At 41.1% G+C, this 14,485-nt stretch overlaps 1 protein-coding gene and 1 pseudogene across 1 annotated transcript in view; one reads left to right on the top strand and one right to left on the bottom strand.

The window, feature by feature from the left end:
* MED12L (mediator complex subunit 12L) overlaps window positions 1–14,485 on the bottom strand; it is a 366,394-nt gene that overhangs the window by 178,603 nt on the left and 173,306 nt on the right. The gene's annotated exons all lie outside the window — the stretch shown is intronic.
* On the top strand, window positions 1,083–1,201 carry LOC133389754 (5S ribosomal RNA; annotated as a pseudogene).

The raw sequence follows: 14,485 nt of genomic DNA, 5'->3' as shown, positions 1-14,485 counted from the left end.
CTAGTCAGTGCTGGTGGCTGGTAAATACACAGGCTACCTCTTCCCTAGTTTGGCTGCTGCTTGAAACAGGTGGCTGACTATCACCACATAGACTGCAATCAAGTACCATATTATACAATTTGAAGCTTTTAAGTGAATTCAACCTTGGCAACAGGTCCTGAAATAGAAATCATGTTCCATGTGATTTTTGTTTCCCTCTACTATTTTCTGCAGTATTTAATATGCAATAGATAATTACTTAATTTAGCAGGTAAATATGTGCTGGCAGAACATACTGCACAACACTAAGGTTCCTAAACTTAATGATGGGTGTAACCATGATAAAAAACATAGTTGCTCCTTAAAACAAGGGTGCACCAAAGGCTTGAGAAATGCTTGAATCGGCTGCTATTCAACTTCTTCCATCTTTTAGCAAGGGATGCCAAATAACCATTTTTATAGTAAGGAAGAGCAAGATGAGAGACTCAACTAAGTATATCAATGTCTGCCTTTTCCTGAAAAAAAACCTTTTGCTTGCTTGCGCCTAATTTGTACTACACTGGTGAAAGTGCCATGGGAAACACTAGCCTTACAGTATGCTGGAAAATATCCTCAGAAAATTTAATTTCTTAGCCAAATTTATACCCAAGAAGCCCTGAGAAACAACTATTGGCAGTCCGAGATAAAAAGTTTTGAACAAAGTCAAAATAAAGCAGGACACACTTAAAGGGCAAGATTTCTCTGTCAATTCAGAGGTAGCATACTACTGAAAACCAGTTGCTAATGGGGTATAGTGCTATTACCTACATGCTCTGCTTCTGGCCTTCCAGAAGTATCTGATTAGCTACTTTGGGAAACAGGATGCTGGACGAGATGAAAAGATAAACCTTTGTTCTGATCCCTAGATCTTGTTATGTTCTTTTCTCCTATGTTGTATGAACTATTAAAAGAGAAAATGTAGCACACTGGCTTACTCAGCAACTGCAATTCTGATATCATTGCCATCCAGTCCCTGGGACTGCTTGTGATCTTCTTGCTCAGAGGCAAGTAAACTTTCATTTGTGTCTCCAATGTATCTTTATGTTACCTATAACTTAATTATTGCCTACGGCCATACTACCCTAAACACGTCCGATCTCGTCTGATCTTGGAAGTTAAGCAGGGTCAGGCCTAGCTAGTACTTGGATGGGAGACTGCCTGGGAATACCAGCTGCCGTAGGCTTAGAGGAAGGCAATGGTAAACCACCTCTGAATACCATAAATCAGCATATAACGACAACAAACTTTATTATTTTCTGCTTACATGTTTTATTTACTGAGGAATTGTTACTAGTGGTCTTGAATGAAAACTAAGTTCCTTCCATTGGCAATTTCAATAAATATATACTTGAAAAGTAAGAAAACTGTACAAGAGAACCCAAACTGAGGACATACACAGAAGTCAAGTATATAAATATGTAAGAAAAAAGACTTAATTATATTTAAAGCAATTAACCCTTTTTCTAACACACTTTGCATTAGATATGCAAACTAAGGAGTTATTCAACGAATCAGAGCTTGGAAGTTACTTTTTTGAACTACAACTCCCATCAGCCCAATCCAGTGGCCATGCTTGCTGGGGCTGATGGGAGTTGTAGTTCAAAAAAGTAACTTTTCCAAGCTTTGCAACGAATACATGGGCACATTGCATGGACGTACTGACCTTACTTACTGATATGCTCATGAATATTCCAAGGACTACCATATTCCACTTTTTTCTACAGCCTAGAATCACACTGCTAATTTCTTTAGAACAATAGAGATGGTGTAAGAAACAAACTTATCACAGAAAAGATGTACCAGAAGCTTCACCATCAGAACTGTAACTCTCCAGTTATTGTGCAAGAGGTGCTTTACTTCCAACAGACATTAAGCACACATTCACATGGAAATGGAAACTACTGCAGAAAGACAAAATAATAATCCATAGTACCTTGAATACCTAAGTCTTTTTCTAATCTATGCATTGACTGCATACACACATCACAGTAAGCCAGGGTTGCTGATTTATCATGGTTTATTATGCTGGTGCATGCTAAAGATGGCCGAGAATTTATCAGATTTGAAACTTGGCACCAGATTTGAACCTTGGTGTTTCAATCTGCATATTCGCAATCTTAACTCAAACCATAACCACCTGCAAAGTGGGTGGAATAAGATCTGAATCAGAGCACCAAACAGACTCCATCCCTAGTGCGCACAGTCAACTATTCCTGCTTTGCTCCCACACCCCACCCCACCCCACCCTAGCATAAGCCAAGCAATTAAGCTTGGCTTGTCATGATGTCCAAATCCAGGATCCTAGTTTGTTGTTCCCAAACAAGCCACGATTCATAAGCAAACAACAAACCATGGTTTAAGATTAGCTAGCAATCACGGCTTTTTAGTGAGAAACAAACCAGGATTCTGGCTTCAGATGTCTTGGCAAGCCAAGATTTACTGTGGGTTCATGGTTAGTTTCCCCAGCTGGCACCAGGGGAGGACTGAAGTGAAAGTGTTCAGGCTACATGTAGCAGCACACAGTTTATCCATGGAAAACCATAAGCCAGCGACTATCTGTATAAGCAAAAGGGCCAGTAGGCGGTGCTGTGCAAGGAGGTTGAAAGTTGCAAACAGGAAAACAAACTTAGTAAAATTTTACCTTTCCCAACATGGGCTCCTGCTAGGAGGAAGGGCAGGATATAAATCAAATAATAAATAAATAAATAACATGGTGTACTGGCTCTCTTTTATTCCCACAATCATGGCATGCAAACACAGCTTCATCTCATCATGAGAGTTAATAGCTTATCTAAGTTTGTTGTTGTTGTTATGTGCCTCCAAGTCGACTATCACTTATGGCGACCCTATAAATCATTGACCTCCAAGAGCACCTGTCATGAACCACCCTGTTCAGATCTTGTAAGTTCAGGTATGTGGCTTCCTTTATGGAATCAATCACATCCATACATAGAGATCGGAAATACCATGGTCTGAATTATCCTGACTTTAGTGTTCAGTGATACATCTTTACATTTGAGGACCTTTTCTAGTTCTCTCACAGCTGCCCTCCCCAGTGCAAGCCTTCTTCTGATTTCTTGACTATTGTCTCCATTTTGGTTAATGATTGTGCCAAGGTATTGATAATCCTTGACAAGTTCAATGTCTTCATTGACAACTATAAAGTTGCATAAATCTTCTGTTGTCATTACTTTAGTCTTTTTGACGTTCAGCTGTAGTCCTGCTTTGGTGCTTTCCTCTTTAACTTTAATCAGCATTCATTTCAAATCATTACTGGTTTCTGCTAGTAGTATGGTATCGTCTGCATATCTTAAATTATTGATATTTCTCCCTCCAATTTTCCTTCTTCTTGGTCCAATCCCACTTTCCGTATGATATGTTCTGCGTATAGATTAAATAAATAGGGTGATAAAATACACCCCTGTCTCACACCCTTTCCGATGGGGAACCAATCAGTTTCTCCATATTCTGTCCTTACAGTTGCCTCTTGTGCAGAGTATAGGTTGTGCATCAGGAGAATCAGATGCTGTGGCACCCCCATTTCTTTTAAAGCATTCCATAGTTCTTCATAATCTACACAGTCAAAGGCTTTGCTGTAATCTATAAAGCACAGGGTGATTTTCTTCTGAAATTCCTTGCTCCGTTCCATTATCCAACGTATGTTTGTGATATGATCTCTGGTACCTCTTCCCTTTCTACATCCAGCTTGGACATCTGGCATTTCTTGCTCCATATATGGCAAGAGCCTTTGTTGTAGAATCTTGAACATTATTTTACTTGCATGGGATATTAAGGCAATAGTTCGATAATTACTGCATTCCCTGGGATCCCCTTTCTTTGGAATTGGGATGTATATGGAATGCTTCCAGTCTGTGGACCATTGTTTAGTTTTCCATATTTCTTGACAGATTTTAGTCAAAATTTGGACTGATTCAGTCTCAGTAGCTTGTAGCAACTCTATTGGTATGCCATCTATTCCTGGTGATTTGTTTCTTCCAAGTATTTTAAGAGCAGCTTTCACCTCACATTCTAAAATTGCTGGTTCTTCGTCATATGGTTCCTCCGTGAATGAATCTGTCATCCTGTCATCTCTTTTATAGAATTCTTCAGTGTATTGCTTCCATCTTCCTTTTATTTCATTTTGGTCAGTCAGTGTGTAATTATTCAACATCCCTACTCTTGGTTTAAATTTCCCTTTCATTTCTCTAATTTTTTGGAACGGGGCTCTTGTTCTACCCTTTTTGTTGTCCTCTTCTATTTCTATACAGTAACTATTGTAATAGTTGTCTTTGTCCCTACATACTAGTCGCTATATTGTTGCATTTAGGGTTCTGACTGTGTTTCTATCTCCATTTGCTTTTGCTTTCCTTCTCTCTTTAACCATTTGAAGAGTTTCTTCAGTCATCCATTGGGGTCTTTCTTTTTAACTAGAGGTATTGTGTTTTTGCATTCTTCTCTGATAACGTCTCTGACTTCATTCCATAGTTCTTCTGGTTCTCTGTCAACTACATTTAAAGCCTCAAACCTGTTCCTTATTTGATCTTTATATGCTTCTGGGATGTTATTTAAATTGTATTTTGGTGTTATGATTGTTTTGTTGGTCTTCTTTAGCTTTACTCTGATTTTTGATACGACCATGATACGACCATGATCATATAATCAATTTCATTCCTATATTGGCCATTTGGTGATGTCCACGTGTATAGTCGTCTTTTCGGTTGCTCAAAAATGTGTTCGCAAGAAACAAATTATTGGCATCACAGAATTCAATAAGTCTTTCTCCTGCTTCGTTTCTGTTTCCTGGGCCCCATTTCCCCACAATTCCTAATTCTTCTCTGTTCCCTACTTTTGTATTCCAATCCTTATCAGCACATCTTGTTTTGGTGTGTGATCAATTTGCAGTTGAAGGGCGAAATAAAACACAGAGACATCAGTTTGGGTTGAACAAGGGCCACTTTATTAAATTACAGTAAACAAAACCCAATTTAAAGTGACCTGCAGAAGGAAACCTAGGTGCGGGAACTGTCTATAAGCAAGTATCTTGCCATACAGCTCTCAGGTGACCAGCCCCTGCTGGGGCAAGGGCAAGCCCATGTGCTTACCCCTTACCCTGGCCAAAATTTGTAGGTGAGTAGTAGGGCCTTCCTACATCATTCCCACCCGGGGCCGGATAACCCTTGGGTAGATGAGATAGGTTGGCCCCAGAGGCAGCCCATATCCTGCCCTTGAGCTGGAAAAGCCCTGACATACAGGCCCCTGGAACTGCCAATCACCTCCAAAGGTGCCTAAGGGGGCCACCTAGATGTCCTTACCTATTTCCTTTCCCACACCTTCCCATACCAGTGCTATAATGATCCGCCCACTAGGGCATTAAACTTTCAATATGTCAAATTAGCCAGATTAGTCAAAACCACCTATTGATCACAACACCCCCTAACCCGATCCCCTCCCACTCCTAGTGTGGAGCAGGCAAAAAACCTGCCCGCCAACGAGGGTGGGCAGGATAAAAATTCCTACTCGGCCCCGAAGCGACCCCTAGGCACACCATAAAAGAGGGAGGGCAGGGTGGGCGTCACACAAGCAAAGAGTAGGAGGGGCGGCTGGGCTTAAATAGGCCCATAAGCTCCACCCCTCCATGCTGCACATCACACATGCATAATAGTCGCAACGCGCAACATTGCCCCATTGAAAGATGGAGGCAGCAGCTTCACCCCCATCCGCAACTATGCCTCGCTCGTCAGCTGCGCGGCAAGCGAGGCGTCATTTCTTCCTGTACTTCTGCGTAAAATCTCTCCAATTCCTCTTCTTCTGCGTTTGCCGACGGAGCATAGACTTGGATGATGGTTATGTTGATAGGTTTCCCATTTAATCTCATTGATATCACTCACTTAGACCTTGCATTGTAGCTCCTAATTGCTCTTGCTACATCACTTCTCACTATTAAAGCAACCCCATTTCTTCTTAATTTCTCATTTCCTGCATAAAATATTTTGTAGTTGCCTGATTGGAAATGTCCCATTCCTGTCCATTTTAGTTCGCTCACGCCAAGTATTGTAATGTTGATGTGTTCCATTTCTTGCTTGACAATTTCTAACTTTCCCTGGTTCATGCTTCTCACATTCCATGTTCCTATTGTGTGCGTCGTACAACTCCGGACTCTCCTTTCACAGTTTAGCTTACCATAAATGCAAATGCAAAATCCCTCCTGATTTTATTCTCTTGCCTTGCTTCTATATCAGCTCTCCAATTCCTCTTCTTCTGCGTTTGCCGTCGGAGCATAGACTTGGATGATGGTTATGTTGATAGGTTTCCCATTTAATCTCATTGATATCACTCACTTAGACCTTGCATTGTAGCTCCTAATTGCTCTTGCTACATCACTTCTCACTATTAAAGCAACCTCATTTCTTCTTAATTTCTCATTTCCTGCATAAAATATTTTGTAGTTGCCTGATTGGAAATGTCCCATTCCTGTCCATTTTAGTTCGCTCACGCCAAGTATTGTAATGTTGATGTGTTCCATTTCTTGCTTGACAATTTCTAACTTTCCCTGGTTCATGCTTCTCACATTCCATGTTCCTATTGTGTGCGTCGTACAACTCCGGACTCTCCTTTCACAGTTTAGCTTACCATAAATGCAAATGCAAAATCCCTCCTGATTTTATTCTCTTGCCTTACTTCTATATCAGCTCTTGACCCCTTGTCCTTGTTCAAATAAGGTCACACTTGCTATCAGTGTGGAGTATAGTTCATCATGTATACCTTACAAATTCCCAGTAGCTGATCCATAAGACTCACAATATATACAACAGATCCCTTATTATCTGCATGCTGCTACTTACACATACAGTATATCCTAATTTGTGTACACATCCATTTAGCCAAACCTCTAGATATCTGATCACACCAGAGCTCAGGACCATTCCAGTAAACATCATTCCAGTTGGAAAAGGCTTCTGTCTAAAAAGTGTACTTGCTACTGAGGATGGGTTGGAAGGACTCTCTCTCTCTCTCTCTCCCCCCTCATGTGTATGTGTTGAAATTTTCCCCACCACAACAACCAGCCAGACTTCCCTCCCTTTTCATACATTTATCTAGGAGTAGGGCAGGGGTAACAGCAATGGTAAGAGCAAAGTCCTTCTCTCCCCTCCTTTAGAACATTGCAAAAGCAGCATCCCAGGCACAGGGACCTTGGGAAATTGTTGCAACATTCTAGGAATTCAAAAGGAGAGAGGAGTTGCAGGCAGAGACCTTGAGTGCTGCTGTCCATGACCCCACTGCCAGGTAAGTTTAGGAGAAAGGAAGAGAAGTAGGTAGAAGAGGTCATTCAATGTATTCTCTCTTTTTTGCAATATTTCCTTGCTCTTGAAAAGACATGAATGTGCTTATTTTAAAAAAAGCTTGCATGGAACAATCAGAAAAAGTGAGCTAAAAGTGAGGGAAGCCAAAGAGAGTGCACCAATCACTAGTCAGAGGTAGAATGGTCTTCCATTTCAGCAATGTCTGCAGCGAGGCAGAGGGAAGTAGCAACTTGCATCAGAGAGTCCTTAAACTCACTAGCCAAAATAAAGCACAACATAGTTTTTGTGGGGGTTTTGTTGATCACATATTTAGGAGTATAATGGCTTTTGTGCCTATTAAAGCAAGTATGTTTATTCTGCTGTACCCCTATTTGATACATCATAAATATCCACACAACTATTATTAGTCAGGTGGTGAAACTACAAGTGAAACAAAACCTTGTGTTTACCCCTTCAGTAGGAACTGGCTTTTAAATCTGTGTGGAATGCGTAACCTTCAGACTCCAGCTTGGTAGTCATGACTGAATATGGCTCCATTTAAACTACTACTTTATTATGATTATTGTATTTATTTTTTCATTGTCTTATTTACAAAGGCAAGGGAACTTTCAACAAATACAAAGAGGTAAAAATATATAAAGTGATCATACACTAATTTGCAGCAATGTAAACTCACTTGCGCACGCACACACACTTTTCCCAACTACATCAACATGATCACAATTAAAAACAGTGATTTAGCAAAAACCATCAAGCAGCAGGAGAAAAAAAATCAACCGCCTGGGAGTAGGGGAAAGTCTTGGCCTGACATGCAGAAGACTGTAATGCTGGCACAAGTGGGTGCCTCAGGGGAGAGCATTCCATAGTTGGGAGCCACTACTGAAAAGGCCCTGTCTCATCCTCTGCACTTCCATAGGAGGAGGCACTCGGAGGAGAATCTCTAATGATGATCTAAGGGCCTGGGCAGATTCTTATGGGAAGAGATGCTCCAAAGGATACAGCGTCCCAAGCATTTTATAGGTCAAGAACTGCATTTTGAACGGAGCCTGGAAATAAACTGGAAGCCAGTGCAGCCAGGCCAGAATCAGTGTAATACAGTATATTATTCCAGCAGGCATTTTAAGATAGTCTTCAGGTTAACGTTCAGTTTTATTATTATTTTCATTGTTTTATTCTCTGCATTTTATTTATTTTTATAGTTTATTTTTATGTATACCACTTGCAAATGCTAATGATAAAGCAGTATATGGATCCCTTAAAAAAATAATATGCCTGGTGCTTATTATGACTCTGGCCACTGAATTCCCAGATAATCTTCAAAGGAAGTCCCACATATAGCCGGTGTATAGTCATCCAGGGTTTCAGGGGTCGTAGACCCCTTACATTTTTTGGAGCAGGGTCCCAGCAGGGACTCTATGACTCCAGCATCCTATGAGCCAAACAGCATGAAAGTGTTAGCCACTGAGAAGAGTATTCTAACATGCTTCTTTGTCCTTTTCTGCTGATTGGCACCAATCAGAGTGAAAGGAGGTGAATCAGCCACTGAGAAGACTCTTCTCAGTAGCTAACACACTTCTCTTTCATGCTCATTGGCTCCTAGGTACATCTGTTGTGGTGGGTGAAGGCATTAACAAGGATCTCATTCTCAACCCAGCAGCAAAATAGGAGAGGAAGGGGAGGGGGCATGGCTGTGACTATCATGAAGGGACCCTGCACTTCTGAATTTGCCACTACACTACTGCATATAGCACATTGCAGTAATCTAATGTTGAGGTTACCAGAGCACAGACAACTGAAGTCAGCTTCCACACTCAGATAAGGGTGTAGCTAGGCCATCAGCTAAAGCTGGCACTCTGTGCAATAGAGGCCACTTGTGCCTCCAATGTTAAAACTGGATCTAGAAGCACACCTAGGCTGCAAACCTGCTCCTTGAGTGGAAGTGTGACCCCATTTAGAACTGTCTTAACACCACTTATCCGGACAGCAGACCAACTTACTAACAATGTCTCTATCCTGTCTGAATGGAGTTTACGGATGTAAGAAGGCATCCATTTCTGTTCCGACCCACACTTATCATATGCAGCGCTGTTTCTGTTCCACTGCAGCTCAGCTTCCAAAAACTACATTATTGGTCTTGCTATCCGCTGTGAGAGAATTTTATGTAATCGATTATGTTATCATTACATTATTCCACACCATTCATTTCAATGCAAAGGAAATGTAATGCAAAGGGGAGACAGGATGAAAATTTCATTATGTATTGTTTGTGAATTGAAAACAACAGCAAATACTGATTGTACTTGCTAGATTGATTTCCTTTCCAGGAATAAGCAAGCATCGCAATTTATGTTTCGGTTTCTGTCAGAATTTTCTTACATTTCTAATTGAGCTTATTGGCCCTTATCCTGTCCATTCTGTGGTTCAGCATATTCAACAGTAGACCTGCTTGTGATAAAAATGAGACACAGTGCTGTGTGTCTGGATGACCCTAGAGTAGCTGTTAAATAGCATGGGGGGATAAAATCAAGCCATGAATAATACCACACTGAAGGGTCCATGGAAAGGAAGGGCTGTAGCTCAGGGGTAGAGCATCTGCCTTGCATACAGAAGGTCCCAGGTTCAATCCCCAGCATCTGCAGATAGGGCTGGGAGAGCTGCTGCCAGTCAGTGTGACAGTACTGAGCTAGATAGACCAATGGTCTGGCTCAGTGTAAGGCAGATACATAGGAACACAGGAATCTGCCTTATACGGAATCAGACCACTGTGTTCCAAACAATCTTTTTATTTATTATTTATTCAGAAAAATAGTAATCACTTTATATTCAAAAAGAACATTAAGGCAATGTACAAAACAAAAATAAAATCACAATGCAATATTTTTCCAATGAAAACTATAAACTTATATTTTTACAGCAATTAAGTGAAGTGACTTCAAAGTTATTCCATTCCCACCTTTTCTGTGTTGTCCTTATGCAGTATGTTCATGTGGCCACATTTTAGCAACCCAATCTTTCAGCAAAGGTAAAATGTGAGTTCTCAAATTCTTTGCAAAGAGTAGTCTAGCCATAGTAGTAATGCTACTATTACTAATATTGCTATAGCAATTATGAGGTATTGAAAAAGAAATGAAACAACAATAAATGTGCTTTGTTTATTTGGCATTTAATCTTTAACATATTGTACAGTGGGCCTTTAAATATTGCCACACACACGCCTCTACTGAAATCTGTTCTCTATCTTCTCCCATCTACCAAACTCTGAAATGGCACAGCTGCTGCTCTATTGCTTCAAAAAAGAAAAGAATGCACCACACAGTCAACATGGAAATAAACATAGGTTGGCTTGCAGGGTTCACCTTTGCCTCTCATTAACTTTGTATTTATCAACAGATATGCTGCCAATCACATGATTCTTCTCCTTATATGCTGATTACGCTTAACAGGCATCTACTTGCAAGTTGGCAAATAGTGTGCCTAAATTAAAAGCAACACAAGGCTCAGTTTTTACTGGTTTTTTAATTACTACCATAATTTGCATTGGCAATAGCATATTAAACGAACATGTGTATGACAACATACATGCACAAAGCTTCAGTTTATCTGTCTATCCAGTTGTATATTCTATGGGGAGTTCAGAATGGTATGCAACTGAAGTTAATGCACTGAGAACATAAGAACATAAGAAGAGCCTGCTGGATCAGGCCAGTGGCCCATCTAGTGCAGCATCCTGTTCTCACAGTGGCCAACCAGGTGCTTGGGGGAAGCCCGCAAGCAGGACCTGAGTGCAAGAACGCTCTCCCCTCCTGAGGCTTCCGGCAACTGGTTTTCAGAAGCATGCTGCCTCTGACTAGGGTGGCAGAGCACAGCCATCACGGCTAGTAGCCACTGATAGCCCTGTCCTCCATGAATTTGTCTAATCTTCTTTTAAAGCCATCCAAGCTGGTGGCCATTACTGCATCTTGTGGGAGCAAATTCCATAGTTAGCAAATTCCATAGAGCAAGGGGTTGGACTTGATGGCCTTAAAGGCCCCTTCCAACTCTACTATTCTATGATTCTTATATATGCATTTCAATTGACAATAAGTATCTAGCCTTCTGAACAAGCATGGAAGTGTAGGATAGGGGTGATTGTGGTTAAATTTGTCTTTATACCCAGTTCTGGCCAACTTTACAGGTTATGCCCTCATTTTGTCTGACCAGCCAGAACACAGTCTAGTATGAGATCTCAGACCCTCCCAGTTTTTCCAGAATATAGTTGTTGCCCATATAGCACCTGAACAGCAGACTGAGCAGGTACATAACACGCTGGTCCCAGTGGTGAGGGGTACTATATCTCTATTTAAATTATAGTTATTATTTCTAAATTTTCATCCGTACATAGAACTGTGAAGTCCTATGCGTGTTAGAAGTCAATCCCACTGTGTTCAGTTGAGCTTACTCCCAGGAAGTATCCACAATATTGCAATCTAAATTATGCAAACCTGTGTTCTTTTTTTCGGTATGCATTTCCTCTTTTTCGGCAACGTGTAAGTGGTCACCCTACCCCAAAAAAATTGCTTCAAAGAGGAGTTAATGTGTTTTCAGAGGTTAAGTGAGGAACAACATTCATTTGCGCGATGTGAGTTACCAGCCCAACCTCAAGCAGGAACCAGGATTCAGAGGAGGATGAGCCAGACAGATTAAGAGCACCAGTTGTGCCCAAGACAGAACCTGTCAGTTAAGAGCCCCTTTAGCTAGAAATACCCAAACTGGGACTCCTAGAGGCAGCAATCCCTGAACCAGATTCCTCTGAGGGATTGTTTCCCTCTACACCATGGGCCTCACATTCCCCAGTACCTGCTCACCAGCATAGGCAAAACACAGGGTGGGACATGACCAAAATGTTATCTAGGTAGGTTCCAGACTAGAGGACTACACTCTTCAGGAAGGGGACAAGACCTGGGTGGAATACTCTGACCCAAGAAGGATAAAAGACCTCAGTTGGGATCCAGACCTGCAACAAGTTGCCGGCTTTGAGCTATCCAAGGTCTACAATTCCTGCCTGATCTACCTGCTACTGACAACAAAGGATGCTTCCAGATAATTGGGCATTTGTTTGCACAAAGTTTGACACTGGGTATTTATTGAGCATTAATTCTAATTCTAATTTATTTGTAGGGAGGATAGACATTGCATCAAGCAAATGTTATTTCACACTTTCCAGTGCATTTTCCCATAGTTTTCCTTATTACAAAAAGTCTGATTTTGGGAGGAAGCGGATTTGATATTGTTGCTGCTGCTTCTGTTGTTGTTATATTAATTTATATATTGCTTACCTGTCAAAATGGCTTTTATTGTGCAAAAACTCCAAATCAATCTTAATTGCACAACCTGAATTTGCTGGTGAGTTATAGAGTCCCACCAAAAAATAGCAATAGTCTGGAAACGCCCTAAATGAAGACCACAATGCCATTCATGAAGTGAATGAGAGCTTTCCCCAATGCAAATAGCAGGCACAAGGAGGCCACTACCCCTCTCCACACACACACACCAGGGTGCTGATCTGGCTTAGATCTCCACACCTGCAAATTACACTGAAAGAGCCATTCATGCAATTCCTCATTGCATGAATGGTCTCTCACATCTAGTTGTCCATAAGGCACCCTCAGATGTTTGTCATGCCTGTGGGTTCCCACTTGTGGTTGGATCAGAAAGCACAGCAATTAAAGCAGTTGTCAGGATGGTACGATTTAAACAAAGAGTGACAGTTTGCATGATCCCAGACAGATGAAAAGAAAGGCCATGCAATGCAAACACCCGTAGCATGCTTAAAACTCAAAGAAACCATTTCAGGAAAGTGAAATACACACACAGGTAGATGCATCTTGCCACATTTATTATGGCAAGAGTAGGCAGGCTCTATTGCAGATCACTGGATAATCTGCCAAGGATTTCTGACTTTCAACTGTTTAACAACAGCAACAACAAGAAGGTTTTTTTCCTCCCAAATTAGGGAGTTAGAAGCCCTGATCTGTTGTAACTCAGATGCAAATTTATACTTGTATGTGCATGGATCACGGGTGTAGTAGGTAATTATGTTACATTGAAAGTAGTGCAAGAGACAAAAATATATGCTTTGGGACATTATGAAGACATGTACAACTGTCTCCTGAGGGCTTCCTGCGGAAATAATCTCATCAGGAGGTCCGTTCAGCACAACATAGGAAGTGGACCTTTAATGTTGTGGCACCTACTCTTTAGAATTCACTCCCCTTCAGTATCAGACAGGCGTCTCTGTTTTCTTTTTGCTGCCTACTGAAGACCTTCCTATTTAGAGCATAAGAAGAATCTGCTGGATACGGCCAATGGCCCATCTAGTCCAGCTTCCTGTTCTCACAGTGGCCATTGGAAACCCACAACAAGCCTTTTAATCAGAGAACTTATCCCAGCTTGCATCTGTGTTGGAATTGTTTTCAATATGTTTTTTAAAAGATGCCCTATCATTTGCCGCCCTGGGCTCCTGCTGGGAGGAAGGGTGGGATATAAATAAAACAAACAAACAAATAAATGGTTTGTGGCCCTGGGCCCCTTCTGGGATTAAGGGCGGGATATAAATTTTAATAACAACAACAACCAAGACGCATATTTACATTTCTTCCCACATATCGTCCTTCATAATTCAGTTACAGAACCAATCCTGCTTATTTTAGAACAGATCTGATTACAAAACTCCACAGAATACAGTATGTTCCTATTTACAAATCATATGTGAACTCAAAATGGCTGAATCCACCCCATCCACCCCCCAGTAAATGAAGGTTTCATTCAGGGGTAGGAAAACTAGCCCTACAAATGTTGGACTACAATTCCCATAATTCCTGGCCATTAGGACCATTGGCCGTGTTGGCTGATGCTGATGTGAGCTATAGTCCAACATCTGGAGGGCCACAGCTTCCCCATCCCAGCTTTACCTAAAAAAGATGCTTTCTGAGAAAAAATGTCACATTTCAGTAAGAAGAAGAGACTGTGAGTCGGTTTTAGCCCATTTTTCATCTTGGAGCACAGTAAATAATAACACTAATGAGTTTTGGAATATGCTCCTACAAAGGTATTTGATATCAAGAACCACCCATGGGTGCATCATGAGGCAATTTTCCTCTCACATGAAGTCAGCTCTTTTCTATGAA

The sequence above is a fragment of the Rhineura floridana genome, chromosome 7 (genome assembly GCF_030035675.1).
Source record: "Rhineura floridana isolate rRhiFlo1 chromosome 7, rRhiFlo1.hap2, whole genome shotgun sequence".
Taxonomy (NCBI): Eukaryota; Metazoa; Chordata; class Lepidosauria; order Squamata; family Rhineuridae; genus Rhineura; species Rhineura floridana.
This window is presented reverse-complemented; position numbering and strand designations above follow the sequence as displayed.